The 24,319-nt window shown below is 46.1% G+C and overlaps 42 non-coding genes and 3 pseudogenes across 42 annotated transcripts; all 45 read right to left on the bottom strand.

The window, feature by feature from the left end:
- Window positions 1–233: 233 nt before the first annotated feature.
- On the bottom strand, window positions 234–352 carry LOC112699191 (5S ribosomal RNA). The gene has a single exon (XR_003152306.1). It is a non-coding gene; the product is annotated as a 5S ribosomal RNA (ribosomal RNA).
- A 479-nt stretch (window positions 353–831) lies between these two features.
- Window positions 832–951, bottom strand: LOC112698880 (5S ribosomal RNA). The gene has a single exon (XR_003152013.1). It is a non-coding gene; the product is annotated as a 5S ribosomal RNA (ribosomal RNA).
- A 186-nt stretch (window positions 952–1,137) lies between these two features.
- Window positions 1,138–1,256, bottom strand: LOC112698642 (5S ribosomal RNA). The gene has a single exon (XR_003151787.1). It is a non-coding gene; the product is annotated as a 5S ribosomal RNA (ribosomal RNA).
- A 187-nt stretch (window positions 1,257–1,443) lies between these two features.
- Window positions 1,444–1,562, bottom strand: LOC112698643 (5S ribosomal RNA). The gene has a single exon (XR_003151788.1). It is a non-coding gene; the product is annotated as a 5S ribosomal RNA (ribosomal RNA).
- Window positions 1,563–1,750: 188 nt separating this feature from the next.
- On the bottom strand, window positions 1,751–1,869 carry LOC112698340 (5S ribosomal RNA). Its single transcript, XR_003151498.1, has one exon. It is a non-coding gene; the product is annotated as a 5S ribosomal RNA (ribosomal RNA).
- Window positions 1,870–2,058: 189 nt separating this feature from the next.
- Window positions 2,059–2,177, bottom strand: LOC112698638 (5S ribosomal RNA). The gene has a single exon (XR_003151783.1). It is a non-coding gene; the product is annotated as a 5S ribosomal RNA (ribosomal RNA).
- Window positions 2,178–2,362: 185 nt separating this feature from the next.
- LOC112698984 (5S ribosomal RNA) lies at window positions 2,363–2,480 on the bottom strand. The gene has a single exon (XR_003152110.1). It is a non-coding gene; the product is annotated as a 5S ribosomal RNA (ribosomal RNA).
- A 184-nt stretch (window positions 2,481–2,664) lies between these two features.
- Window positions 2,665–2,780, bottom strand: LOC112699454 (5S ribosomal RNA; annotated as a pseudogene).
- Window positions 2,781–2,968: 188 nt separating this feature from the next.
- Window positions 2,969–3,087, bottom strand: LOC112698585 (5S ribosomal RNA). The gene has a single exon (XR_003151734.1). It is a non-coding gene; the product is annotated as a 5S ribosomal RNA (ribosomal RNA).
- A 185-nt stretch (window positions 3,088–3,272) lies between these two features.
- On the bottom strand, window positions 3,273–3,390 carry LOC112699030 (5S ribosomal RNA). The gene has a single exon (XR_003152155.1). It is a non-coding gene; the product is annotated as a 5S ribosomal RNA (ribosomal RNA).
- Window positions 3,391–3,597: 207 nt separating this feature from the next.
- LOC112698539 (5S ribosomal RNA) lies at window positions 3,598–3,716 on the bottom strand. Its single transcript, XR_003151690.1, has one exon. It is a non-coding gene; the product is annotated as a 5S ribosomal RNA (ribosomal RNA).
- Window positions 3,717–3,910: 194 nt separating this feature from the next.
- On the bottom strand, window positions 3,911–4,029 carry LOC112698586 (5S ribosomal RNA). Its single transcript, XR_003151735.1, has one exon. It is a non-coding gene; the product is annotated as a 5S ribosomal RNA (ribosomal RNA).
- A 184-nt stretch (window positions 4,030–4,213) lies between these two features.
- Window positions 4,214–4,332, bottom strand: LOC112698823 (5S ribosomal RNA). Its single transcript, XR_003151958.1, has one exon. It is a non-coding gene; the product is annotated as a 5S ribosomal RNA (ribosomal RNA).
- Window positions 4,333–4,522: 190 nt separating this feature from the next.
- LOC112698587 (5S ribosomal RNA) lies at window positions 4,523–4,641 on the bottom strand. Its single transcript, XR_003151736.1, has one exon. It is a non-coding gene; the product is annotated as a 5S ribosomal RNA (ribosomal RNA).
- A 184-nt stretch (window positions 4,642–4,825) lies between these two features.
- On the bottom strand, window positions 4,826–4,943 carry LOC112699008 (5S ribosomal RNA). Its single transcript, XR_003152134.1, has one exon. It is a non-coding gene; the product is annotated as a 5S ribosomal RNA (ribosomal RNA).
- A 426-nt stretch (window positions 4,944–5,369) lies between these two features.
- On the bottom strand, window positions 5,370–5,488 carry LOC112698782 (5S ribosomal RNA). Its single transcript, XR_003151920.1, has one exon. It is a non-coding gene; the product is annotated as a 5S ribosomal RNA (ribosomal RNA).
- Window positions 5,489–5,675: 187 nt separating this feature from the next.
- Window positions 5,676–5,794, bottom strand: LOC112698845 (5S ribosomal RNA). The gene has a single exon (XR_003151979.1). It is a non-coding gene; the product is annotated as a 5S ribosomal RNA (ribosomal RNA).
- A 188-nt stretch (window positions 5,795–5,982) lies between these two features.
- LOC112698644 (5S ribosomal RNA) lies at window positions 5,983–6,101 on the bottom strand. The gene has a single exon (XR_003151789.1). It is a non-coding gene; the product is annotated as a 5S ribosomal RNA (ribosomal RNA).
- Window positions 6,102–6,290: 189 nt separating this feature from the next.
- LOC112698588 (5S ribosomal RNA) lies at window positions 6,291–6,409 on the bottom strand. Its single transcript, XR_003151737.1, has one exon. It is a non-coding gene; the product is annotated as a 5S ribosomal RNA (ribosomal RNA).
- Window positions 6,410–6,595: 186 nt separating this feature from the next.
- LOC112698645 (5S ribosomal RNA) lies at window positions 6,596–6,714 on the bottom strand. Its single transcript, XR_003151790.1, has one exon. It is a non-coding gene; the product is annotated as a 5S ribosomal RNA (ribosomal RNA).
- A 184-nt stretch (window positions 6,715–6,898) lies between these two features.
- On the bottom strand, window positions 6,899–7,017 carry LOC112698646 (5S ribosomal RNA). The gene has a single exon (XR_003151791.1). It is a non-coding gene; the product is annotated as a 5S ribosomal RNA (ribosomal RNA).
- Window positions 7,018–7,212: 195 nt separating this feature from the next.
- On the bottom strand, window positions 7,213–7,330 carry LOC112699524 (5S ribosomal RNA; annotated as a pseudogene).
- Window positions 7,331–16,107: 8,777 nt separating this feature from the next.
- On the bottom strand, window positions 16,108–16,226 carry LOC112698590 (5S ribosomal RNA). The gene has a single exon (XR_003151738.1). It is a non-coding gene; the product is annotated as a 5S ribosomal RNA (ribosomal RNA).
- Window positions 16,227–16,412: 186 nt separating this feature from the next.
- LOC112698647 (5S ribosomal RNA) lies at window positions 16,413–16,531 on the bottom strand. Its single transcript, XR_003151792.1, has one exon. It is a non-coding gene; the product is annotated as a 5S ribosomal RNA (ribosomal RNA).
- A 190-nt stretch (window positions 16,532–16,721) lies between these two features.
- Window positions 16,722–16,840, bottom strand: LOC112698634 (5S ribosomal RNA). Its single transcript, XR_003151780.1, has one exon. It is a non-coding gene; the product is annotated as a 5S ribosomal RNA (ribosomal RNA).
- A 186-nt stretch (window positions 16,841–17,026) lies between these two features.
- On the bottom strand, window positions 17,027–17,145 carry LOC112698648 (5S ribosomal RNA). Its single transcript, XR_003151793.1, has one exon. It is a non-coding gene; the product is annotated as a 5S ribosomal RNA (ribosomal RNA).
- A 190-nt stretch (window positions 17,146–17,335) lies between these two features.
- LOC112698592 (5S ribosomal RNA) lies at window positions 17,336–17,454 on the bottom strand. Its single transcript, XR_003151740.1, has one exon. It is a non-coding gene; the product is annotated as a 5S ribosomal RNA (ribosomal RNA).
- A 188-nt stretch (window positions 17,455–17,642) lies between these two features.
- LOC112698649 (5S ribosomal RNA) lies at window positions 17,643–17,761 on the bottom strand. The gene has a single exon (XR_003151794.1). It is a non-coding gene; the product is annotated as a 5S ribosomal RNA (ribosomal RNA).
- A 190-nt stretch (window positions 17,762–17,951) lies between these two features.
- Window positions 17,952–18,070, bottom strand: LOC112698593 (5S ribosomal RNA). Its single transcript, XR_003151741.1, has one exon. It is a non-coding gene; the product is annotated as a 5S ribosomal RNA (ribosomal RNA).
- A 190-nt stretch (window positions 18,071–18,260) lies between these two features.
- LOC112698651 (5S ribosomal RNA) lies at window positions 18,261–18,379 on the bottom strand. The gene has a single exon (XR_003151796.1). It is a non-coding gene; the product is annotated as a 5S ribosomal RNA (ribosomal RNA).
- A 212-nt stretch (window positions 18,380–18,591) lies between these two features.
- On the bottom strand, window positions 18,592–18,710 carry LOC112698623 (5S ribosomal RNA). Its single transcript, XR_003151769.1, has one exon. It is a non-coding gene; the product is annotated as a 5S ribosomal RNA (ribosomal RNA).
- A 192-nt stretch (window positions 18,711–18,902) lies between these two features.
- LOC112698594 (5S ribosomal RNA) lies at window positions 18,903–19,021 on the bottom strand. The gene has a single exon (XR_003151742.1). It is a non-coding gene; the product is annotated as a 5S ribosomal RNA (ribosomal RNA).
- A 186-nt stretch (window positions 19,022–19,207) lies between these two features.
- On the bottom strand, window positions 19,208–19,326 carry LOC112698652 (5S ribosomal RNA). The gene has a single exon (XR_003151797.1). It is a non-coding gene; the product is annotated as a 5S ribosomal RNA (ribosomal RNA).
- A 190-nt stretch (window positions 19,327–19,516) lies between these two features.
- On the bottom strand, window positions 19,517–19,635 carry LOC112698595 (5S ribosomal RNA). The gene has a single exon (XR_003151743.1). It is a non-coding gene; the product is annotated as a 5S ribosomal RNA (ribosomal RNA).
- Window positions 19,636–19,820: 185 nt separating this feature from the next.
- Window positions 19,821–19,938, bottom strand: LOC112698953 (5S ribosomal RNA). Its single transcript, XR_003152081.1, has one exon. It is a non-coding gene; the product is annotated as a 5S ribosomal RNA (ribosomal RNA).
- A 194-nt stretch (window positions 19,939–20,132) lies between these two features.
- LOC112699113 (5S ribosomal RNA) lies at window positions 20,133–20,250 on the bottom strand. The gene has a single exon (XR_003152233.1). It is a non-coding gene; the product is annotated as a 5S ribosomal RNA (ribosomal RNA).
- Window positions 20,251–20,438: 188 nt separating this feature from the next.
- Window positions 20,439–20,557, bottom strand: LOC112698653 (5S ribosomal RNA). The gene has a single exon (XR_003151798.1). It is a non-coding gene; the product is annotated as a 5S ribosomal RNA (ribosomal RNA).
- A 212-nt stretch (window positions 20,558–20,769) lies between these two features.
- LOC112698575 (5S ribosomal RNA) lies at window positions 20,770–20,887 on the bottom strand. The gene has a single exon (XR_003151724.1). It is a non-coding gene; the product is annotated as a 5S ribosomal RNA (ribosomal RNA).
- A 189-nt stretch (window positions 20,888–21,076) lies between these two features.
- LOC112698596 (5S ribosomal RNA) lies at window positions 21,077–21,195 on the bottom strand. Its single transcript, XR_003151744.1, has one exon. It is a non-coding gene; the product is annotated as a 5S ribosomal RNA (ribosomal RNA).
- Window positions 21,196–21,387: 192 nt separating this feature from the next.
- On the bottom strand, window positions 21,388–21,506 carry LOC112698597 (5S ribosomal RNA). Its single transcript, XR_003151745.1, has one exon. It is a non-coding gene; the product is annotated as a 5S ribosomal RNA (ribosomal RNA).
- A 466-nt stretch (window positions 21,507–21,972) lies between these two features.
- Window positions 21,973–22,093, bottom strand: LOC112699458 (5S ribosomal RNA; annotated as a pseudogene).
- Window positions 22,094–23,136: 1,043 nt separating this feature from the next.
- Window positions 23,137–23,255, bottom strand: LOC112700817 (5S ribosomal RNA). The gene has a single exon (XR_003153706.1). It is a non-coding gene; the product is annotated as a 5S ribosomal RNA (ribosomal RNA).
- A 190-nt stretch (window positions 23,256–23,445) lies between these two features.
- LOC112700818 (5S ribosomal RNA) lies at window positions 23,446–23,564 on the bottom strand. The gene has a single exon (XR_003153707.1). It is a non-coding gene; the product is annotated as a 5S ribosomal RNA (ribosomal RNA).
- Window positions 23,565–23,753: 189 nt separating this feature from the next.
- Window positions 23,754–23,871, bottom strand: LOC112698677 (5S ribosomal RNA). The gene has a single exon (XR_003151821.1). It is a non-coding gene; the product is annotated as a 5S ribosomal RNA (ribosomal RNA).
- Window positions 23,872–24,059: 188 nt separating this feature from the next.
- On the bottom strand, window positions 24,060–24,178 carry LOC112700819 (5S ribosomal RNA). Its single transcript, XR_003153708.1, has one exon. It is a non-coding gene; the product is annotated as a 5S ribosomal RNA (ribosomal RNA).
- Between the last annotated feature and the right edge of the window lie 141 nt (window positions 24,179–24,319).

Raw genomic sequence — 24,319 nt, forward strand, 5'->3', positions numbered from 1 at the left:
GAGTTCTGATGGGTCCGGTGCATAGTGCTGGTATGATCGCACTATTATAGTTTCGCACACACAATTTTGTTAACCATGCGGCGCGAGAGAGCGTAACACTATCCGCGAAGCCTTGCGGGTACCGTAGGTGCCTGTCGAGGATGAGGCCATTGCGGCTCGCCCTTAGGTGTCCTACTCGGGATAGCGTCATTTAAAGAATGAAGGTCGGCACGACGTTAAAAAAAAAAAAAAAAGAGGTGCAACACGAGGACTTCCCAGGAGGTCACCCATCCTAGTACTATTCTCGGCCCAAGCACGTTTAACTGCGGAGTTCTGATGGATCCGGTGCATTAGTGCTGGTATGATCGCACCTATTATAGTTCGCACACACAATTTTGTTAACCATGCCGGCGCGAGAGAGCGTAACACTATCCGCGAAGCCTTGCGGGTACCGTAGGTGCCTGTCGAGGATGAGGCCATTGCGGCTCGCCCTTAGGTGTCCTACTCGGGATAGCGTCATTTAAAGAATGAAGTCGGCCACGTTAAAAAAAAAAAAAGTGGTGCAACCGAGGACTTCCGAGGTCACCCATCCTGTACTATTCTCGCCCAAGCACGCTTAACTGCGATTCTGATGGATCCGGTGCATTAGTGCTGGTATATCGCACTATTATAGTTCGACTACTTTTGTTAACCATCGGCGCGAGAGAGCGTAACACTATCCGCGAAGCCTTGCGGGTACCGTAGGTGCCTGTCGAGGATGAGGCCATTGCGGCTCGCCCTTAGGTGTCCTACTCGGGATAGCGTCATTTAAAGAATGAAGGTCGGCACGACGTTAAAAAAAAAAAAAAAAAAGAGGTGCAACACGAGGACTTCCCAGGAGGTCACCCATCCTAGTACTATTCTCGGCCCAAGCACGTTTAACTGCGGAGTTCTGATGGGATCCGGTGCATTAGTGCTGGTATGATCGCACCTATTATAGTTCGCACACACAATTTTGTTAACCATGGGGCGCGAGAGAGCGTAACACTATCCGCGAAGCCTTGCGGGTACCGTAGGTGCCTGTCGAGGATGAGGCCATTGCGGCTCGCCCTTAGGTGTCCTACTCGGGATAGCGTCATTTAAAGAATGAAGGTCGGCACGACGTTAAAAAAAAAAAAAGTGGTGCAACACGAGGACTTCCCAAGAGGTCACCCATCCTAGTACTATTCTCGCCCAAGCACGCTTAACTGCGGAGTTCTGATGGGATCCGGTGCATTAGTGCTGGTATGATCGCACCTATTATAGTTCGCACATACAATTTTGTTAACCATGCGGCGCGAGAGAGCGTAACACTATCCGCGAAGCCTTGCGGGTACCGTAGGTGCCTGTCGAGGATGAGGCCATTGCGGCTCGCCCTTAGGTGTCCTACTCGGGATAGCGTCATTTAAAGAATGAAGGTCGGCACGACGTTAAAAAAAAAAAAAAGTGGTGCAACACGAGGACTTCCCAAGAGGTCACCCATCCTAGTACTATTCTCGCCCAAGCACGCTTAACTGCGGAGTTCTGATGGGATCCGGTGCATTAGTGCTGGTATGATCGCACCTATTATAGTTCGCACACACAATTTTGTTAACCATGCGGCGCGAGAGAGCGTAACCTATCCGCGAAGCCTTGCGGGTACCGTAGGTGCCTGTCGAGGATGAGGCCATTGCGGCTCGCCCTTAGGTGTCCTACTCGGGATAGCGTCATTTAAAGAATGAAGGTCGGCACGACGTTAAAAAAAAAAAAAAAAGAGGTGCAACACGAGGTCTTCCCAGGAGGTCACCCATCCTAGTACTACTCTCGCCCAAGCACGCTTAACTGCGGAGTTCTGATGGGATCCGGTGCATTAGTGCTGGTATGATCGCACCTATTATAGTTCGCACACAATTTTGTTAACCATGCGGCGCGAGAGAGCGTAACACTATCTGCGAAGCCTTGCGGGTACCGTAGGTGCCTGTCGAGGATGAGGCCATTGCGGCTCGCCCTTAGGTGTCCTACTCGGGATAGCGTCATTTACAGAATGAAGGTCGGCACGACGTTAAAAAAAAAAAAAAAAAAGAGGTGCAACACGAGGACTTCCCAGGAGGTCACCCATCCTAGTACTACTCTCGCCCAAGCACGCTTAATTGCGGAGTTCTGATGGGATCCGGTGCATTAGTGCTGGTATGATTGCACCTATTATAGTTCGCACACACAATTTGTTAACCATGCGGCGCGAGAGAGCGTAACACTATCTGCGAAGCCTTGCGGGTACCGTAGGTGTCTGTCGAGGATGAGGCCATTGCGGCTCGCCCTTAGGTGTCCTACTCGGGATAGCGTCATTTAAAGAATGAAGGTCGGCACGACGTTAAAAAAAAAAAAAGTGGTGCAACACGAGGACTTCCAAGAGGTCACCCATCCTAGTACTATTCTCGCCCAAGCACGCTTAACTGCGGAGTTCTGATGGGATCCGGTGCATTAGTGCTGGTATGATCGCACCTATTATAGTTCGCACACACAATTTTGTTAACCATGCGGCGCGAGAGAGCGTAACACTATCCGCGAAGCTTGCGGGTACCGTAGGTGCCTGTCGAGGATGAGGCCATTGCGGTCGCCCTTAGGTGTCTACTCGGATAGCGTCATTTAAAGAATGAAGTCGGCACGACGTTAAAAAAAAAAAAAAAAGTGGTGCAACACGAGGACTTCCCAGAGGTCACCCATCCTAGTACTATTCTCGCCCAAGCAGCTTAACTGCGGAGTTCTGATGGATCCGGTGCATTAGTGCTGGTATGATCGCACCTATTATAGTTCGCACACACAATTTTGTTAACCATGCGGCGCGAGAGAGCGTAACACTATCCGCGAAGCTTGCGGGTACCGTAGGTGCTGCGAGGATGAGGCCATTGCGGCTCGCCTTAGGTGTCCTATCGGGATAGCGTCATTTAAAGAATGAAGGTCGGCACGACGTTAAAAAAAAAAAAAAAAAAAAGAGGTGCAACACGAGGACTTCCCAGGAGGTCACCCATCCTAGTACTATTCTCGCCCAAGCACGTTTAACTGCGGAGTTCTGATGGGATCCGGTGCATTAGTGCTGGTATGATCGCACCTATTATAGTTCGCACACACAATTTTGTTAACCATGCGGCGCGAGAGAGCGTAACACTATCCGCGAAGCCTTGCGGGTACCGTAGGTGCCTGTCGAGGATGAGGCCATTGCGGCTCGCCCTTAGGTGTCCTACTCGGGATAGCGTCATTTAAAGAATGAAGGTCGGCACGACGTTAAAAAAAAAAAAGTGGTGCAACACGAGGACTTCCAAGAGGTCACCCATCCTAGTACTATTCTCGCCCAAGCACGTTTAACTGCGGAGTTCTGATGGGATCCGGTGCATTAGTGCTGGTATGATCGCACCTATTATAGTTCGCACACACAATTTTGTTAACCATGCGGCGCGAGAGAGCGTAACACTATCCGCGAAGCCTTGCGGGTACCGTAGGCGCCTGTCGAGGATGAGGCCATTGCGGCTCGCCTTAGGTGTCCTACTCGGGATAGCGTCATTAAAGAATGAAGGTCGGCACGACGTTAAAAAAAAAAAAAAAAAAAAAAAAAAAAAAAAAAAAGAGGTGCAACACGTGGACTTCCCAGGAGGTCACCCATCCTAGTACTACTCTCGCCCAAGCACGCTTAACTGCGGAGTTCTGATGGGATCCGGTGCATTAGTGCTGGTATGATCACACCTATTATAGTTCGCATACACAATTTTGTTAACCATGCGGCGCGAGAGAGCGTAACACTATCTGCGAAGCCTTGCGGGTACCGTAGGTGTCTGTCGAGGATGAGGCCATTGCGGCTCGCCCTTAGGTGTCCTACTCGTGATAGCGTCATTTAAAGAATGAAGGTCGGCACGACGTTAAAAAAAAAAAAAAAAAAAAAGAGGTGCAACACGAGGACTTCCCAGGAGGTCACCCATCCTAGTACTATTCTCGCCCAAGCACGTTTAACTGCGGAGTTCTGATGGGATCCGGTGCATTAGTGCTGGTATGATCGCACCTATTATAGTTCGCACACACAATTTTTTTAACCATGCGGCGCGAGAGAGCGTAACACTATCCGCGAAGCCTTGCGGGTACCGTAGGTGCCTGTCGAGGATGAGGCCATTGCGGCTCGCCCTTAGGTGTCCTACTCGGGATAGCGTCATTTAAAGAATGAAGGTCGGCACGACGTTAAAAAAAAAAAGTGGTGCAACACGAGGACTTCCCAAGAGGTCACCCATCCTAGTACTATTCTCGCCCAAACACGCTTAACTGCGGAGTTCTGATGGGATCCGGTGCATTAGTGCTGGTATGATCGCACCTGTTATAGTTCGCACACACAATTTGTTAATCATGCGGCGCGAGAGAGCGTAACACTATCCGCGAAGCCTTGGGGTACCGTAGGTGCCTGTCGAGGATGAGGCCATTGCGGCTCGCCCTTAGGTGTCCTACTCGGGATAGCGTCATTTATAGAATGAAGGTCGGCACGACGTTAAAAAAAAAAAAAAAAAAAGAGGTGCAACACGAGGACTTCCCAGGAGGTCACCCATCCTAGTACTATTCTCGCCCAAGCACGTTTAACTGCGGAGTTCTGATGGGATCCGGTGCATTAGTGCTGGTATGATCGCACCTATTATAGTTCGCACACACAATTTTGTTAACCATGCGGCGCGAGAGAGCGTAACACTATCCGCGAAGCCTTGCGGGTACCGTAGGTGCCTGTCGAGGATGAGGACATTGCGGCTCGCTCTTAGGTGTCCTACTCGGGATAGCGTCATTTAAAGAATGAAGGTCGGCACGACGTTAAAAAAAAAAAGTGGTGCAACACGAGGATTTCCCAGGAGGTCACCCATCCTAGTACTACTCTCGCCCAAGCACGCTTAACTGCGGAGTTCTGATGGATCCGGTGCATTAGTGCTGGTATGATCGCACCTATTATAGTTCGCACACACAATTTTGTTAACCATGCGGGGCGAGAGAACGTAACACTATCTGCGAAGCCTTGCGGGTACCGTAGGTGTCTGTCGAGGATGAGGCCATTGCGGCTCGCCCTTAGGTGTCCTACTCGTGATAGCGTCATTTAAAGAATGAAGGTCGGCACAACGTTAAAAAAAAAAAAAGAGGTGCAACACGAGGACATGGGATCCGGTGCATTAGTGCTGGTATGATCGCACCTATTATAGTTCGCACACACAATTTTGTTAACCATGCGGCGCGAGAGAGCGTAACACTATCCGCGAAGCCTTGCGGGTACCGTAGGTGCCTGTCGAGGATGAGGCCATTGCGGCTCGCCCTTAGGTGTCCTACTCGGGATAGCGTCATTTAAAGAATGAAGGTCGGCACGACGTTAAAAAAAAAAAGTGGTGCAACACGAGGACTTCCCAAGAGGTCACCCATCCTAGTACTATTCTCGCCCAAGCACGTTTAACTGCGGAGTTCTGATGGGATCCGGTGCATTAGTGCTGGTATGATTGCACCTATTATAGTTCGCACACACAATTTTGTTAACCATGCGGCGCGAGAGAGCGTAACACTATCCGCGAAGCCTTGCGGGTACCGTAGTTGCCTGTCGAGGATGAGGCCATTGCGGCTCGCTCTTAGGTGTCCTACTCGGGATAGCGTCATTTAAAGAATGAAGGTCGGCACGACGTTAAAAAAAAAAAAAAGAGGTGCAACACGAGGACATCCCAGGAGGTCACCCATCCTAGTACTATTCTCGCCCAAGCACGTTTAACTGCGGAGTTCTGATGGGATCCGGTGCATTAGTGCTGGTATGATCGCACCTATTATAGTTCGCACACACAATTTTGTTAACCATGCGGCGCGAGAGAGCGTAACACTATCCGCGAAGCCTTGCGGGTACCGTAGGTGCCTGTCGAGGATGAGGCCATTGCGGCTCGCCCTTAGGTGTCCTACTCGGGATAGCGTCATTTAAAGAATGAAGGTCGGCACGACGTTAAAAAAAAAAAAAAAGTGGTGCAACACGAGGACTTCCCAAGAGGTCACCCATCCTAGTACTATTCTCGCCCAAGCACGCTTAACTGCGGAGTTCTGATGGGATCCGGTGCATTAGTGCTGGTATGATCGCACCTATTATAGTTCGCACACACAATTTTGTTAACCATGCGGCGCGAGAGAGCGTAACACTATCCGCGAAGCCTTGCGGGTACCGTAGGTGCCTGTCGAGGATGAGGCCATTGCGGCTCGCCCTTAGGTGTCCTACTCGGGATAGCGTCATTTAAAGAATGAAGGTCGGCACGACGTTAAAAAAAAAAAAAAAAGAGGTGCAACACGAGGACTTCCCAGGAGGTCACCCATCCTAGTACTATTCTCGCCCAAGCACGTTTAACTGCGGAGTTCTGATGGGATCCGGTGCATTAGTGCTGGTATGATCGCACCTATTATAGTTCGCACACACAATTTTGTTAACCATGCGGCGCGAGAGAGCGTAACACTATCCGCGAAGCCTTGCGGGTACCGTAGGTGCCTGTCGAGGATGAGGCCATTGCTGCTCGCTCTTAGGTGTCCTACTCGGGATAGCGTCATTTAAAGAATGAAGGTCGGCACGACGTTAAAAAAAAAAAAAGTGGTGCAACACGAGGACTTCCCAAGAGGTCACCCATCCTAGTACTATTCTCGCCCAAGCACGCTTAACTGCGGAGTTCTGATGGGATCCGGTGCATTAGTGCTGGTATGATCGCACCTATTATAGTTCGCACACACAATTTTTTAACCATGCGGCGCGAGAGAGCGTAACACTATCCGCGAAGCCTTGCGGGTACCGTAGGTGCCTGTCGAGGATGAGGCCATTGCGGCTCGCCCTTAGGTGTCCTACTCGGGATAGCGTCATTTAAAGAATGAAGGTCGGCACGACGTTAAAAAAAAAAAAGTGGTGCAACACGAGGACTTCCCAAGAGGTCACCCATCCTAGTACTATTCTCGCCCAAGCACGCTTAACTGCGGAGTTCTGATGGGATCCGGTGCATTAGTGCTGGTATGATCGCACCTATTATAGTTCGCACACACAATTTTGTTAACCATGCGGCGCGAGAGAGCGTAACACTATCCGCGAAGCCTTGCGGGTACCGTAGGTGCCTGTCGAGGATGAGGCCATTGCGGCTCGCCCTTAGGTGTCCTACTCGGGATAGCGTCATTTAAAGAATGAAGGTCGGCACGACGTTAAAAAAAAAAAAAAAAAAAAAAGAGGTGCAACACGAGGACTTCCCAGGAGGTCACCCATCCTAGTACTACTCTCGCCCAAGCACGCTTAACTGCGGAGTTCTGATGGGATCCGGTTGATGAGCGGATATTTTGTACGCTTTTTGGGGGTAATTTCATGTAGATTTTAGCATATTTTAGTTAGTTTTTAGTAGAATAATATTAGTTTTCAGGCAAAAATCATATTTCTGGACTTTACTATGAGTTTGTGTGTTTTTCTGTGATTTCAGGTATTTTCTGACTGAAATTGAGGGAGCTGAGCAAAAATCTGACTTAGGCTGAAAAAGGACTGCTGATGCTGTTGGATCCTGACCTCCCTGCACTCGAAATGGATTTTCTGGAACTACATGAGTCCAATTGGCGCGCTCTCAACGGCCTTGGAAAGTAGACATCCAGGGCTTTCCAGCAATATATAATAGTCCATACTTTGAGCGAGGATAGACGACGTAACTTGGCGTTAAACGCCAAGTTCATGCTGCTGTCTGGAGTTAAACGCCAGAAAAACGTCATGATCCGGAGTTGAACGCCCAAAACACGTCATAACCTGAAGTTTGACGCCAAGAAAGGCCTTTGCACGTGGAGAGCTTTAGTCTCAGCCCCAGCACACATCAAGTGGGCCCCAGAAGTGGATTTCTGCACCAATTATCTTAGTCTATTCATTTTCTGTAACCCTAGGTTATTAGTTTACTATTTAAACAACTTTTACAGACATTTCTTGTACCTCATGACATTTTCAGATCTGAATTACATACTTTGTGACGGCATGAGTCTCTAAACTCCATTGTTGGGGGTGAGGAGCTCTGCAGCGTCTCGATGATTTAATACAATTCCTTTGTTTTCCATTCAAACACGCTTGTTCTTATCTAAGATGTTTATTCGCGCTTAACTGTGGAGAATGTGATGATCCGTGACACTCATCACCTTCCTCAACCCATGAACGTGTGCCTGACAACCACCTCCGTTCTACATCAGATTGAATGAATATCTCTTAGATTCCCCAACAGAATCTTCGTGGTATAAGCCGGATTGATGGCGGCATTCATGAGAATCCGGAAAGTCTAAACCTTGTCTGTGGTATTCCGAGTAGGATTCCGGGATTGAATGACTGTGACGTGCTTCAAACTTTAACCTGCTGGGCGTTAGTGACAGACGCAAAAGAGTGATTCTATTCCAGTAGGAGCGGGAACCAACCGGTGATTAGCCGTACTGTGACAGAGTGCGTGAGCATAGTTTTCACTGCGAGGATGGGAAGTAGCCACTGACAACGGTGACACCCTACATAGAGCTTGCCATGGAAGGAACCTGCGTGTGAGAAGAGGATTTCAAGGAAGAGTTGAAGTCAGAGGACAAAGCATCTCCAAAACTCCAACATATTCCCCAGTACTGAAAATCAAGTAACTCTATTATTTTAACTTACAATTTTATGAAATTTGTAGTTTGGCTTTTTACAAATAAATCCAAATAACTTCTTTAGCCTCCTGACTAAGATTAATAAAATAAGCATTGATTGCTTCAAACCAATAATCTCTGTGGATTCGACCCTTACTCACGTAAGGTATTACTTGGACGACCCAGTACACTTGCTGGTTAGTTGAACGGAATTGTGTCCACTCATGCCAATTTCTTAAATTCCATAATTTTACAATGATACCAAAAGGCACAAAATAGTGATCACAATTTCGTCCACCAAGTTTTTGGCGCCGTTGCCGGGGATTATTGAGTTTGGACAATTGAAGGTTTATTTTATTTCTTAGATTAGGAATAATTTATTTTGCGTTTTTATTCTTAATTTTCGTGAGTTTTAGTGTCTTGTTCTAAGTTTGGTGTCAATTGCATGTCTCATATTTTTCTTTAAAATTTTCGACTTGTGTCTTTGTTCTTCATTGATTTTCAAGTTGTTCTTGTTTATTTTTCTTGTTTGATCTTGAGTTTTTCTTATTCTGTATCTTTTCTTGTTTTTCTTTTACTAATCCAAAGCATTAGTCTTTCAAAAAGAATATACCTGCCCAGAACAATTGTTACCTTTTCTGCCCATTTGGCTAGAATAGAAGGGTCATATTCTTGACAAGGGAGCACCAATACTTTTAAAAATCTTTTGCAAAAATAATTTTTCTTGATTTAATCTTGTGCCAAACTCCAAGTTTGGTGTTTTATTATTAATTTTTATAATTTTCGAAAATTTTCTTAAAGTTTTCTAAAAATTTTAAGTTTGGTGTTCTTTCTTTTGTTCTTGGTGTTCTTGTGAATCTTCAAGGTGTTCTTGAGTTTTTCTTGTGTCTTGATCTTAAAATTTGTAAGTTTGGTGTTCCTTGGTGTTTTCCCTCCAAAAATTTTCGAAAATTAAGGAGCATTAGATCTAAAAATTTTAAGTCTTGTGTCTTTTGTGTGTTTTTTCTCTTTCATCATAAAATTCAAAATTCAAAAATTTTTATTTTTCTAACTAATTTTGAACATTTTTTTTTCGAAAATCTTTTATAAAAATTCAATTTTCAATTTCAAAATATTTCCACTTTCTTTTATTTATTTCGTTTTTATTTTATAAAAAAAAATTAAATTTTTATAAAATAAATAATATCAACATATATACTCTTTCTTTTGGTCCAACATGGAAGCACCTATGAATGAACAGTCCAAGAGGACTCTGGGGTCATATGCTAACCCCACTACTGCTTCATATGGGAGTAGTATCTGTATACCTTCCATTGGAGTTAGTAGCTTTGAGCTGAATCCTCAGCTCATTATCATGGTGCAGCAAAACTGCCAGTATTCTGGTCTTCCACATGAAGAACCTACAGAGTTTCTGGCACAATTTCTGCAAATTGCTGATACAGTACATGATAAGGAAGTGGATCAGGATGTCTACAGATTACTACTGTTTCCATTTGCTGTAAAAGATCAAGCTAAGAGGTGGTTAAACAACCAACCTAAGAACAGCATAAAAACATGGAAACAGCTGTCAGAAAAATTCCTGAATCACTATTTCCCTCCCAAACGGATGACACAGCTAAGGCTAAGCATCCAAGGCTTCAAACAAGGAGATAATGAATCCCTTTATGATGCATGGGAGAGATACAGAGAGTTGCTAAGAAAATGCCCCTCTGAAATGTTTTCGGAATGGGTGCAATTAGACATCTTCTACTATGGGCTTACAGAAAAAGCTCAGATTTCTCTAGACCACTCAGCTGGTGGATCTATACATATGAGAAAAACAATTGAAGAGGCTCAAGAGCTTATTGATACAGTTGCCAGAAATCAACATCTGTACTTAAGCAATGAATCTTTCAGGAAAGAAGAAGCTAAAACAGTAACTGCAGAACTCAGTCCAGTGGATCAGGCTAATGAGTTTAATCAGCAATTAGACTTTCTAACTCAGCAGCTAGCCGAATTCAAGGAAATGTTACAGGAAACAAGAATGGCTAACAGGAACATGGAAGTACAATTAAAGCAGACAGAAAAACAACTGTCAAGACAAATAACAGAAGAATGTCAAGCAGTTCAATTAAGAAGTGGGAAAACATTAAATACCTCACTTCAAAGCAGCAGGAAACCAAGAAATAAACAAGTGGATACTCAAAATCCTCCTGAAGACAGTCCGAGCCCAGAAAGGGACAAAGCTGGTGCTGAACGCCCAAACCATGCTCATTCCTGGCGTTCAACGCCAGAAACAAGCATGGATCTGGCGTTGAACGCCCAAAAGAAACATGGTTCTGGCGTTCAAATGCCAGAAACAAGCAGGGAGGTGGCGTTTAACGCCACCCCAGCTTCCACCCCTGGTATTCAAACGCCAGTGGGTGCTCAGTCACATACAAGTGCTGATAACAATCCTTCTAAAAAGGCTTCCCAACCCACTTCTGTAGGTAATAAACCTGCAGCAACTAAAGTTGAGGAATACAAAGCCAAAATGCCTTATCCTCAAAAACTCCGCCAAGCGGAACAGGATAAGCAATTTGCCCGCTTTGCAGACTATCTCAGAACTCTTGAAATAAAGATTCCGTTTGCAGAAGCACTTGAGCAAATACCTTCTTATGCTAAGTTCATGAAAGAGATATTAAGTCATAAGAAGGATTGGAGGGAAACTGAAACAGTTTACCTCACTGAAGAATGCAGTGCAGTCATTCTAAAAAGCTTACCTGAGAAGCTTAAAGATCCTGGGAGCTTTATGATACCATGCACATTAGAAGGTGTTTGTACCAAGCAAGCTTTATGCGATCTTGGGGCAAGTATCAACCTAATACCTGCATCTACTATCAGAAAGCTTGGTTTAACTGAAGAAATCAAACCAACCAGGATATGTCTTCAACTTGCTGATGGCTCCATTAAATACCCATCAGGCGTGATTGAGGACATGATAGTCAAGGTTGGGCCATTTGCCTTTCCTACTGACTTTGTGGTGCTGGAAATGGAGGAGCACAAGAGTGCAACCCTCATTCTAGGAAGACCTTTCCTAGCAACTGGCCGAACCCTCATTGATGTCCAAAAAGGGGAAGTAACCTTGAGAGTCAATGAGGAAGAGTTCAGGCTGAATGTTGTTAAAGCCATGCAACATCCAGACACCCCAAATGACTGCATGAGTGTTGATATTGTTGACTCTCTGGTAAGAGAGGTCAATATGGCTGAGAGTCTCGAATCAGAGCTAGAGGAATTTAGACTCAATGCTTTCGAAAATGCAAAGATTTACAAAGAGAAAGCGAAAAGATGGCATGATAAGAAATTGTCATCCAGAGTCTTTGATCCGGGGCAGAAAGTTCTGCTATTCAATTCTAGGCTCAGATTATTCCCTGGGAAATTAAAATCCCGGTGGAGAAGTCCATATGTCATTACAAACGTATCACCATATGGATACATAGAGCTTCAGGATAATGACTCTAACAAAAAGTTCATTGTTAATGGACAAAGAGTCAAACATTATCTTGAAGGCAATTTTGAGCAAGAATGCTCAAAACTGAGACTTGATTAAAACTCAGTCCAGCTAATGACATTAAAGAAGCGCTTGCTGGGAGGCAACCCAGCCATTCACAAAATTTTATTTTATTTTATTTTATTTTTGATCAAGTTTTACAGGTAGATGCTAGAGTCTCTTCAAAGGTGAAATAGCAATTGGTTGAAGTCACAGAGTTACAGAGAAATTTGGAAGCTCACTGGCGTGAAAAAGCCAGTAAGAAATACTTTGGGCGTTAAACGCCCAAAAGAAGCACCCACTGGGCGTTTAACGCCAGTAAGGGTAGCCTTCTGGGCGTTAAACGCCAGAAAGGAGCATCTTCTGGGCGTTAAACGCCAGAAAGATGCACCTTCTGGGCGTTTAACGCCAATCTGCTAGCATTCTGGGCGTTTAGAAAAACGCCCAGTAAAGAAGGACTTCCTGGCGTTCAACGCTAGAAAGAAGCATCACATGGGCGTTGAACGCCCAGAAGAAGCAACATGTGGGCGTTAAACGCCCAAACCATGCACCAGTTGGGCGTTTAACGCCAGGATGATGGGAGGAGGTACAATTCGTTTTTCTTCATAATTTTTCAAAGTTTTTAAGTTTCAATTCATGATTTCTTGCATAAACATGTTTCAAAATGTCATCCTTCAAAATCAAATTGGTTTTCTAAGAACCCTAATTTCTAAAATCCTTTTTTTCAAAAATATCAAATGTATCTTAATTCATAAACATAAATCTTTTTCCAATCCAATTTTTTTTCAAATATTTTTAATTTCTTCTCATATCTTTTTCGACTCATCTTATCTTTATTTGAAAAATGCCTTTCCTTCTACTCCTCTCCTTTCCTTTCTTTTGCTTGAGGACAAGCAAACCTCTAAGTTTGGTGTGATTTGCCATGATCACTGAGCTAAAACTCATTAAGATCATGGCACCTAAGAGAACAGGAAGAGCAAGGATGTGAACTTAAGGGAGCTGAAGCGTCAGAAATTAATTCTTGAAGGCACCCCACAGACTAGAGGAACATCCACTTCCCAAAATACAGGTTGTTAAGTTCTAATTCCAGCTTTAACTCTGTGATAGTATGATTATAGGATTTTACCTTAGAAGTTATATAGTAGTAGTAGTAATTAGTATGTCTATTTTGATTTTATTTCCAATTAAGCTATAATTTATTTTTCTCATCATCATTAGGCATGAATAAAGTAGTAGATTTTTTTTAGAATAAAGAAGTAATCTATATTTTTCGAGTTCTTAATAATAAAATTTATAATTAATTATATGTGGTGGCAATACTTTTTGTTCTCTGAATGAATGCTTGAACAGTGCATAATATGTACTTTGAATTTGATGAATATTGGCTCCTAAAGAATGATGAACAAAGAGAAATGTTATTGATGATCTGAAAAAAATCATGAAATTGATTCTTGAAGCAAGAAAAAGCTGTGAAAAAAAAAAAGAGGCGAAAAAAAAAAGAAAAGAAAGAAAAAGAAAAAGCAAGCAGAAAAAGCCAATAGCCCTTAAAACCAAAAGGCAAGGGTAGCAAGGATCCAAGGCTTTGAGCATCAATGGATAGGAGGGCCCAAGGAAGTTAAATCCAGGCCTAAGCGGCTAAATCAAGCTGTCCCTAACCATGTGCTTGTGTCATGAAAGTCCAAGTGAAAAGCTTGAGACTGAGTGGTTAAAGTCGTGATCCAAAAGAGTGTGCTTAAGAGCTCTGGACACCACTAACTGGGGACTTTAGCAAAGCTGAGTCACAATCTGAAAAGGTTCACCCAGTTATGTGTCTGTGGCATTTGTGTATCCGGTGGTAATACTGGAAGACAAAGTGCTTAGGGCCACGGCCAAGACTCATAAGTAGCTGTGTTCAAGAATCAACATGCTTAACTAGGAGAGTCAATAACACTATCCGAAATTCTGAGTTCCTAAGGATGCCAATCATTCTGAAAATTTAAAGATACAGGGAGATGCCAAAACTGTTCAGAGACAAAAAGCTACAAGCCCCGCTCATCTAATAAGAATCTGAGCTTCATTTAAAATTCGAGAATATTATTACTTCTTTATTTCTGTTAAAACCTATTTTATTCATCTAGTTGCTTGAGGACAAGCAACAGTTTAAGTTTGGTGTTGTGATGAGCGGATATTTTGTACGCTTTTTGGGGGTAATTTCATGTAGATTTTAGCATGTTTTAGTTAGTTTTTAGTAGAATAATATTAGTTTTCAGGCAAAAATCATATTTCTGGACTTTACTATGAGTTTGTGTGTTTTTCTGTGATTTCAGGTATTTTCTGACTGAAATTGAGGGAGCTGAGCAAAAATCTGACTTAGGCTGAAAAAGGACTGCTGATGCTGTTGGATCCTGACCTCCCTGCACTCGAAATGGATTTTCTGGAGCTACAGGAGTCCAATTGGCGCGCTCTCAACGGCGTTGGAAAGTAGACATCCAGGGCTTTCCAGCAATATATAATAGTCCATACTTTGAGCGAGGATAGACGACGTAACTTGGCGTTAAACGCCAAGTTCATGCTGCTGTCTGGAGTTAAACGCCAGAAAAACGTCATGATCCGGAGTTGAACGCCCAAAACACGTCATAACCTGAAGTTTGACGCCAAGAAAGGCCTTTGCACGTGGAAAGCTTTAGTCTCAGCCCCAGCACACATCAAGTGGGCCCCAGAAGTGGATTTCTGCACCAATTATCTTAGTCTATTCATTTTCTGTAACCCTAGGTTATTAGTTTACTATTTAAACAACTTTTACAGACATTTCTTGTACCTCATGACATTTTCAGATCTGAATTACATACTTTGTGACGGCATGAGTCTCTAAACTCCATTGTTGGGGGTGAGGAGCTCTGCAGCGTCTCGATGATTTAATACAATTCCTTTGTTTTCCATTCAAACACGCTTGTTCTTATCTAAGATGTTTATTCGCGCTTAACTGTGGAGAAGGTGATGATCTGTGACACTCATCACCTTCCTCAACCCATGAACGTGTGCCTGACAACCACCTCCGTTCTACATCAGATTGAATGAATATCTCTTAGATTCCCCAACAGAATCTTCGTGGTATAAGCCGGATTGATGGCGGCATTCATGAGAATCCGGAAAGTCTAAACCTTGTCTGTGGTATTCCGAGTAGGATTCCGGGATTGAATGACTGTGACGTGCTTCAAACTTTAACCTGCTGGGCGTTAGTGACAGACGCAAAAGAGTGATTCTATTCCAGTAGGAGCGGGAACCAACCGGTGATTAGCCGTACTGTGACAGAGTGCGTGAGCATAGTTTTCACTGCGAGGATGGGAAGTAGCCACTGACAACGGTGACACCCTACATAGAGCTTGCCATGGAAGGAACCTGCGTGTGAGAAGAGGATTTCAAGGAAGAGTTGAAGTCAGAGGACAAAGCATCTCCAAAACTCCAACATATTCCCCAGTACTGAAAATCAAGTAACTCTATTATTTTAACTTACAATTTTATGAAATTTGTAGTTTGGCTTTTTACAAATAAATCCAAATAACTTCTTTAGCCTCCTGACTAAGATTAATAAAATAAGCATTGATTGCTTCAAACCAATAATCTCTGTGGATTCGACCCTTACTCACGTAAGGTATTACTTGGACGACCCAGTACACTTGCTGGTTAGTTGAACGGAATTGTGTCCACTCATGCCAATTTCTTAAATTCCATAATTTTACAATGATACCAAAAGGCACAAAATAGTGATCACAATTTCGTCCACCACCGGTGCATTAGTGCTGGTATGATCGCACCTATTATAGTTCGCACACACAATTTTGTTAACCATGCGGCCGAGAGAGCGTAACACTATCTGCGAAGCCTTGCGGGTACCGTAGGTGTCTGTCGAGGATGAGGCCATTGCGGCTCGCCCTTAGGTGTCCTACTCGTGATAGCGTCATTTAAAGAATGAAGGTTGGCACGACGTTAAAAAAAAAAAAAAAGAGGTGCAACACGAGGACTTCCCAGGAGGTCACCCATCCTAGTACTATTCTCGCCCAAGCACGTTTAACTGCGGAGTTCTGATGGGATCCGGTGCATTAGTGCTGGTATGATCGCACCTATTATAGTTCGCACACACAATTTTGTTAACCATGCGGCGCGAGAGAGCGTAACACTATCCGCGAAGCCTTGCGGGTACCGTAGGTGCCTGTCGAGGATGAGGCCATTGCGGCTCGCCCTTAGGTGTCCTACTCGGGATAGCGTCATTTAAAGAATGAAGGTCGGCACGACGTTAAAAAAAAAAAAAGTGGTGCAACACGAGGACTTCCCAAGAGGTCACCCATCCTAGTACTATTCTCGCCCAAGCACGCTTAACTGCGGAGTTCTGATGGGATCCGGTGCATTAGTGCTGGTATGATCGCACCTATTATAGTTCGCACACACAATTTTGTTAACCATGCGGCGCGAGAGAGCGTAACACTATCCGCGAAGCCTTGCGGGTACCGTAGGTGCCTGTCGAGGATGAGGCCATTGCGGCTCGCCCTTAGGTGTCCTACTCGGGATAGCGTCATTTAAAGAATGAAGGTCGGCACGACGTTAAAAAAAAAAAAAAAAAGAGGTGCAACACGAGGACTTCCCAGGAGGTCACCCATCCTAGTACTATTCTCGCCCAAGCACGGTTAACTGCGGAGTTCTGATGGGATCCGGTGCATTAGTGCTGGTATGATCGCACCTATTATAGTTCGCACACACAATTTTGTTAACCATGCGGCGCGAGAGAGCGTAACACAATCCGCGAAGCCTTGCGGGTACCGTAGGTGCCTGTCGAGGATGAGGCCATTGCAGCTCGCCCTTAGGTGTCCTACTCGGATAGCGTCATTTAAAGAATGAAGGTCGGCACGACGTTAAAAAAAAAAAAAAGTGGTGCAACACGAGGACTTCCCAAGAGGTCACCCATCCTAGTACTATTCTCGCCCAAGCACGCTTAACTGCGGAGTTCTGATGGGATCCGGTGCATTAGTGCTGGTATGATCGCACCTATTATAGTTCGCACACACAATTTTGTTAACCATGCGGCGCGAGAGAGCGTAACACTATCCGCGAAGCCTTGCGGGTACCGTAGGTGCCTGTCGAGGATGAGGCCATTGCGGCTCGCCCTTAGGTGTCCTACTCGGGATAGCGTCATTTAAAGAATGAAGGTCGGCACGACGTTAAAAAAAAAAAAAAAAAGAGGTGCAACACGAGGACTTCCCAGGAGGTCACCCATCCTAGTACTATTCTCGCCCAAGCACGTTTAACTGCGGAGTTCTGATGGGATCCGGTGCATTAGTGCTGGTATGATCGCACCTATTATAGTTCGCACACACAATTTTGTTAACCATGCGGCGCGAGAGAGCGTAACACTATCCGCGAAGCCTTGCGGGTACCGTAGGTGCCTGTCGAGGATGAGGCCATTGCGGCTCGCCCTTAGGTGTCCTACTCGGGATAGCGTCATTTAAAGAATGAAGGTCGGCACGACGTTAAAAAAAAAAAAAAAGTGGTGCAACACGAGGACTTCCCAAGAGGTCACCCATCCTAGTACTATTCTCGCCCAAGCACGCTTAACTGCGGAGTTCTGATGGGATCCGGTGCATTAGTGCTGGTATGATCGCACCTATTATAGTTCGCACACACAATTTTGTTAACCATGCGGCGCGAGAGAGCGTAACACTATCCGCGAAGCCTTGCGGGTACCGTAGGTGCCTGTCGAGGATGAGGCCATTGCGGCTCGCCCTTAGGTGTCCTACTCGGGATAGCGTCATTTAAAGAATGAAGGTCGGCACGACGTTAAAAAAAAAAAAAAAAAGAGGTGCAACACGAGGACTTCCCAGGAGGTCACCCATCCTAGTACTATTCTCGCCCAAGCACGTTTAACTGCGGAGTTCTGATGGGATCCGGTGCATTAGTGCTGGTATGATCGCACCTATTATAGTTCGCACACACAATTTTGTTAACCATGCGGCGCGAGAGAGCGTAACACTATCCGCGAAGCCTTGCGGGTACCGTAGGTGCCTGTCGAGGATGAGGCCATTGCGGCTCGCCCTTAGGTGTCCTACTCGGGATAGCGTCATTTAAAGAATGAAGGTCGGCACGACGTTAAAAAAAAAAAAAAAAAGTGGTGCAACACGAGGACTTCCCAAGAGGTCACCCATCCTAGTACTATTCTCGCCCAAGCACGCTTAACTGCGGAGTTCTGATGGGATCCGGTGCATTAGTGCTGGTATGATCGCACCTATTATAGTTCGCACACACAATTTTGTTAACCATGCGGCGCGAGAGAGCGTAACACTATCCGCGAAGCCTTGCGGGTACCGTAGGTGCCTGTCGAGGATGAGGCCATTGCGGCTCGCCCTTAGGTGTCCTACTCGGGATAGCGTCATTTAAAGAATGAAGGTCGGCACGACGTTAAAAAAAAAAAAAAAAAAAAAAAAAAAAAAAAAAAAAAAGAGGTGCAACACGAGGACTTCCCAGGAGGTCACCCATCCTAGTACTACTCTCGCCCAAGCCCGCTTAACTGCGGAGTTCTGATGGGATCCGGTGCATTAGTGCTGGTATGATCGCACCTATTATAGTTCGCACACACAATTTTGTTAACCATGCGGCGCGAGAGAGCGTAACACTATCTGCGAAGCCTTGCGGGTACCGTAGGTGTCTGTCGAGGATGAGGCCATTGTGGCTCGCCCTTAGGTGTCCTACTCGTGATAGCGTCATTTAAAGAATGAAGGTCGGCACGACATTAAAAATAAAAAAATAAAAAGAGGTGCAACACGAGGACTTCCCAGGAGGTCACCCATCCTAGTACTATTCTCGCCCAAGCACGTTTAACTGCGGAGTTCTGATGGGATCCGGTGCATTAGTGCTGGTATGATCGCACCTATTATAGTTCGCACAGACAATTTTGTTAACCATGCGGCGCGAGAGAGCGTAACACTATCCGCGAAGCCTTGCGGGTACCGTAGGTGCCTGTCGAGGATGAGGCCATTGCGGCTCGCCCTTAGGTGTCCTACTCGGGATAGCGTCATTTAAAGAATGAAGGTCGGCACGACGTTAAAAAAAAAAAAAGTGGTGCAACACGAGGACTTCCCAAGAGGTCACCCATCCTAGTACTATTCTCGCCCAAGCACGCTTAACTGCGGAGTTCTGATGGGATCCGGTGCATTAGTGCTGGTATGATCGCACCTATTATAGTTCGCACACACAATTTTGTTAACCATGCGGCGCGAGAGAGCGTAACACTATCCGCGAAGCCTTGCAGGTACCGTAGGTGCCTGTCGAGGATGAGGCCATTGCGGCTCGCCCTTAGGTGTCCTACTCGGGATAGCGTCATTTAAGAATGAAGGTCGGCACGACGTTAAAAAAAAAAAAAAAAAAGAGGTGCAACACGAGGACTTCCCAGGAGGTCACCCATCCTAGTACTATTCTCGCCCAAGCACGTTTAACTGCGGAGTTCTGATGGGATCCGGTGCATTAGTGCTGGTATGATCGCACCTATTATAGTTCGCACACACAATTTTGTTAACCATGCGGCGCGAGAGAGCGTAACACTATCCGCGAAGCCTTGCGGGTACCGTAGGTGCCTGTCGAGGATGAGGCCATTGCGGCTCGCCCTTAGGTGTCCTACTCGGGATAGCGTCATTTAAAGAATGAAGGTCGGCACGACGTTAAAAAAAAAAAAGTGGTGCAACACGAGGACTTCCCAGAGGTCACCCATCCTAGTACTATTCTCGCCCAAGCACGCTTAACTGCGGAGTTCTGATGGGATCCGGTGCATTAGTGCTGGTATGATCGCACCTATTATAGTTCGCACACACAATTTTGTTAACCATGCGGCGCGAGAGAGCGTAACACTATCCGCGAAGCCTTGCGGGTACCGTAGGTGCCTGTCGAGGATGAGGCCATTGCGGCTCGCCCTTAGGTGTCCTACTCGGGATAGCGTCATTTAAAGAATGAAGGTCGGCACGACGTTAAAAAAAAAAAAAAAAAAAAAGAGGTGCAACACGAGGACTTCCCAGGAGGTCACCCATCCTAGTACTATTCTCGCCCAGCAAGTTTAACTGCGGAGTTCTGATGGGATCCGGTGCATTAGTGCTGGTATGATCGCACCTATTATAGTTCGCACACACAATTTTGTTAACCATGCGGCGCGAGAGAGCGTAACACTATCCGCGAAGCCTTGCGGGTACCGTAGGTGCCTGTCGAGGATGAGGCCATTGCGGCTCGCCCTTAGGTGTCCTACTCGGGATAGCGTCATTTAAAGAATGAAGGTCGGCACGACGTTAAAAAAAAAAAAAAAGTGGTGCAACACGAGGACTTCCCAAGAGGTCACCCATCCTAGTACTATTCTCGCCCAAGCACGCTTAACTGCGGAGTTCTGATGGGATCCGGTGCATTAGTGCTGGTATGATCGCACCTATTATAGTTCGCACACACAATTTTGTTAACCATGCGGCGCGAGAGAGCGTAACACTATCCGCGAAGCCTTGCGGGTACCGTAGGTGCCTGTCGAGGATGAGGCCATTGCGGCTCGCCCTTAGGTGTCCTACTCGGGATAGCGTCATTTAAAGAATGAAGGTCGGCACGACGTTAAAAAAAAAAAAAAAAAAAAAAAAAAAAAAAAAAAAAAAGAGGTGCAACACGGGACTTCCCAGGAGGTCACCCATCCTAGTACTACTCTCGCCCAAGCACGCTTAACTGCGGAGTTCTGATGGGATCCGGTGCATTAGTGCTGGTATGATCGCACCTATTATAGTTCGCACAACAATTTTGTTAACCATGCGGCGCGAGAGAGCGTAACACTATCTGCGAAGCCTTGCGGGTACGTAGGTGTCTGTCGAGGTTGAGGCCATTGCGGCTCGCCCTTAGGTGTCCTACTCGTGATAGCGTCATTTAAAGAATGAAGGTCGACACGACATTAAAAAAAAAAAAAAAAAAGAGGTGCAACACGAGGACTTCCCAGGAGGTCACCCATCCTAGTACTATTCTCGCCCAAGCACGTTTAACTGCGGAGTTCTGATGGGATCCGGTGCATTAGTGCTGGTATGATCGCACCTATTATAGTTCGCACACACAATTTTGTTAACCATGCGGCGCGAGAGAGCGTAACACTATCCGCGAAGCCTTGCGGGTACCGTAGGGCCTGTCGAGGATGAGGCCATTGCGGCTCGCCCTTAGGTGTCCTACTCGGGATAGCGTCATTTAAAGAATGAAGGTCGGCACGACGTTAAAAAAAAAAAAAAAAAAAAGAGGTGCAACACGAGGACTTCCCAGGAGGTCACCCATCCTAGTACTATTCTCGCCCAAGCACGTTTAACTGCGGAGTTCTGATGGGATCCGGTGCATTAGTGCTGGTATGATCGCACCTATTATAGTTCGCACACACAATTTGTTAACCATGCGGCGCGAGAGAGCGTAACACTATCCGCGAAGCCTTGCGGGTACCGGGTGCTGTCGAGGATGAGGCCATTGCGTGCCTTAGGTGTCCTACTGGATAGCGTCATTTAAAGAATGAAGGTCAAGACGTTAAAAAAAAAAAAAAGAGGTGAAGCGAGGTTCCAGGAGGTCACCCATCTAGTACTATTCTCGCCAGCACGTTAACTGCGGAGTTTGATGGGATCCGGTGCATTAGTGCTGGTATGATCGCACCTATTATAGTTCGCACACACAATTTGTTAACCATCGGCGCGAGAGAGCGTAACACTATCCGCGAAGCCTTGGGGTACCGTAGGTGCCTGTCGAGGATGAGGCCATTGCGGCTCGCTCTTAGGTGTCCTACTCGGGATAGCGTCATTTAAAGAATGAAGGTCGCACGACGTTAAAAAAAAAAAAAGATGGTGCAACACGAGGACTTCCCAAGAGGTCACCCATCCTAGTACTATTCCTCGCCCAAGCAACGCTTACTGCGGAGTTCTGATGGGATCCGGTGCATTAAGTGCTGGTATGATCGCACCTATTATAGTTCGCACACACAATTTTGTTAACCATGCGGCGCGAGAGAGCGTAACACTATCCGCGAAGCCTTGCGGGTACCGTAAGGTGCCTGTCGAGGATGAGGCCATTGCGGCTCGCCCTTAGGTGTCCTACTCGGTGATAGCGTCATTTAAAGAATAAGGTCGGCACGACGTTAAAAAAAAAAAAAAAAAAAAAAACAAAAAAAAAAAAAAAAAAAGAGGTGCAAACGAGGACTTCCAGGAGGTCACCCATCATAGTACTACTCTCGCCAGCAAGTTAACTGGCGGAGTTCTGATGGGATCCGGTGCATTAGTGCTGGTATGATCTCACCTATTATAGTTCGCACACACAATTTTGTTAACACATGCGGCGCGAGAGAGCGTAACACTATCTGCGAAGCTTGCGGGTACCGTAGGTGTCCTGTCGAGGATGAGGCCATTGCGGCTCGCCCTTAGGTGTCCTACTCGTGATAGCGTCATTTAAAGAATGAAGGTCGGCACGACATTCAAAAAAAAAAAAAAGAGGTGCAACACGAGGATTCCCAGGAGTCACCATCCTATACTATTCTCGCCAAGCACGTTTCTGCGGAGTTTCTGATGGGTGGTGCATTAGTGCTGGTATGATCGCACCTTTATAGTTCCACACACATTTTGTTAACTTGCGGCGCGAGAGAGCGTAAACTATCCGCGAAGGCCTTGCGGGTACGTAGGTGCCTGTGAGGATGAGGCCATTGCGGCTCGCCCTTAGGTGTCTACTCGGGATAGCGTCATTTAAAGAATGAAGGTCGGAGCACGACGTTAACAAAAAAAAAAAAAAAAAAAAAAAATCCGGTGCATTAGTGCTGGTATGATCGCACCTATTATAGTTCGCACACACAATTTTGTTAACCATGCGGCGCGAGAGAGCGTAACACTATCCGAAGCCTTGCGGGTACCGTAGGTGCCTGTCGAGGATGAGGCCATTGCGGCTCGCCCTTAGGTGTCCTACTCGGGATAGCGTCATTTAAAGAATGAAGGTCGGCACGACGTTAAAAAAAAAAAAAAGAGGTGCAACACGAGGACTTCCCAGGAGGTCACCCATCCTAGTACTACTCTCGCCCAAGCACGCTTAACTGCGGAGTTCTGATGGGATCCGGTGCATTAGTGCTGGTATGATCGCACCTATTATAGTTCGCACACACAATTTTGTTAACCATGCGGCGCGAGAGAGCGTAACACTATCCGCGAAGCCTTGCGGGTACCGTAGGTGCCTGTCGAGGATGAGGCCATTGCGGCTCGCCCTTAGGTGTCCTACTCGGGATAGCGTCATTTAAAGAATGAAGGTCGGCACGACGTTAAAAAAAAAAAAAAAAAGAGGTGCAACACGAGGACTTCCCAGGAGGTCACCCATCCTAGTACTACTCTCGCCCAAGCACGCTTAACTGCGGAGTTCTGATGGGATCCGGTGCATTAGTGCTGGTATGATCGCACCTATTATAGTTCGCACACACAATTTTGTTAACCATGCGGCGCGAGAGAGCGTAACACTATCCGCGAAGCCTTGCGGGTACCGTAGGTGCCTGTCGAGGATGAGGCCATTGCGGCTCGCCCTTAGGTGTCCTACTCGGGATAGCGTCATTTAAAGAATGAAGGTCGGCACGACGTTAAAAAAAAAAAAAAAAGAGGTGCAACACGAGGACTTCCCAGGAGGTCACCCATCCTAGTACTATCTCGCCCAAGCACGCTTAACTGCGGAGTTCTGATGGGATCCGGTGCATTAGTGCTGGTATGATCGCACCTATTATAGTTCGCACACACAATTTTGTTAACCATGCGGCGCGAGAGAGCGTAACACTATCCGCGAAGCCTTGCGGGTACCGTAGGTGCCTGTCGAGGATGAGGCCATTGCGGCTCGCCCTTAGGTGTCCTACTCGGGATAGCGTCATTTAAAGAATGAAGGTCGGCACGACGTTAAAAAAAAAAAAAAAGAGGTGCAACACGAGGACTTCCCAGGAGGTCACCCATCCTAGTACTACTCTCGCCCAAGCACGCTTAACTGCGGAGTTCTGATGGGATCCGGTGCATTAGTGCTGGTATGATCGCACCTATTATAGTTCGCACACACAATTTTGTTAACCATGCGGCGCGAGAGAGCGTAACACTATCTGCGAAGCCTTGCGGGTACCGTAGGTGCCTGTCGAGGATGAGGCCATTGCGGCTCGCCCTTAGGTGTCCTACTCGGGATAGC

The sequence above is a fragment of the Arachis hypogaea genome, chromosome 6 (genome assembly GCF_003086295.3).
Source record: "Arachis hypogaea cultivar Tifrunner chromosome 6, arahy.Tifrunner.gnm2.J5K5, whole genome shotgun sequence".
NCBI classification, from domain to species: domain Eukaryota; kingdom Viridiplantae; phylum Streptophyta; class Magnoliopsida; order Fabales; family Fabaceae; genus Arachis; species Arachis hypogaea.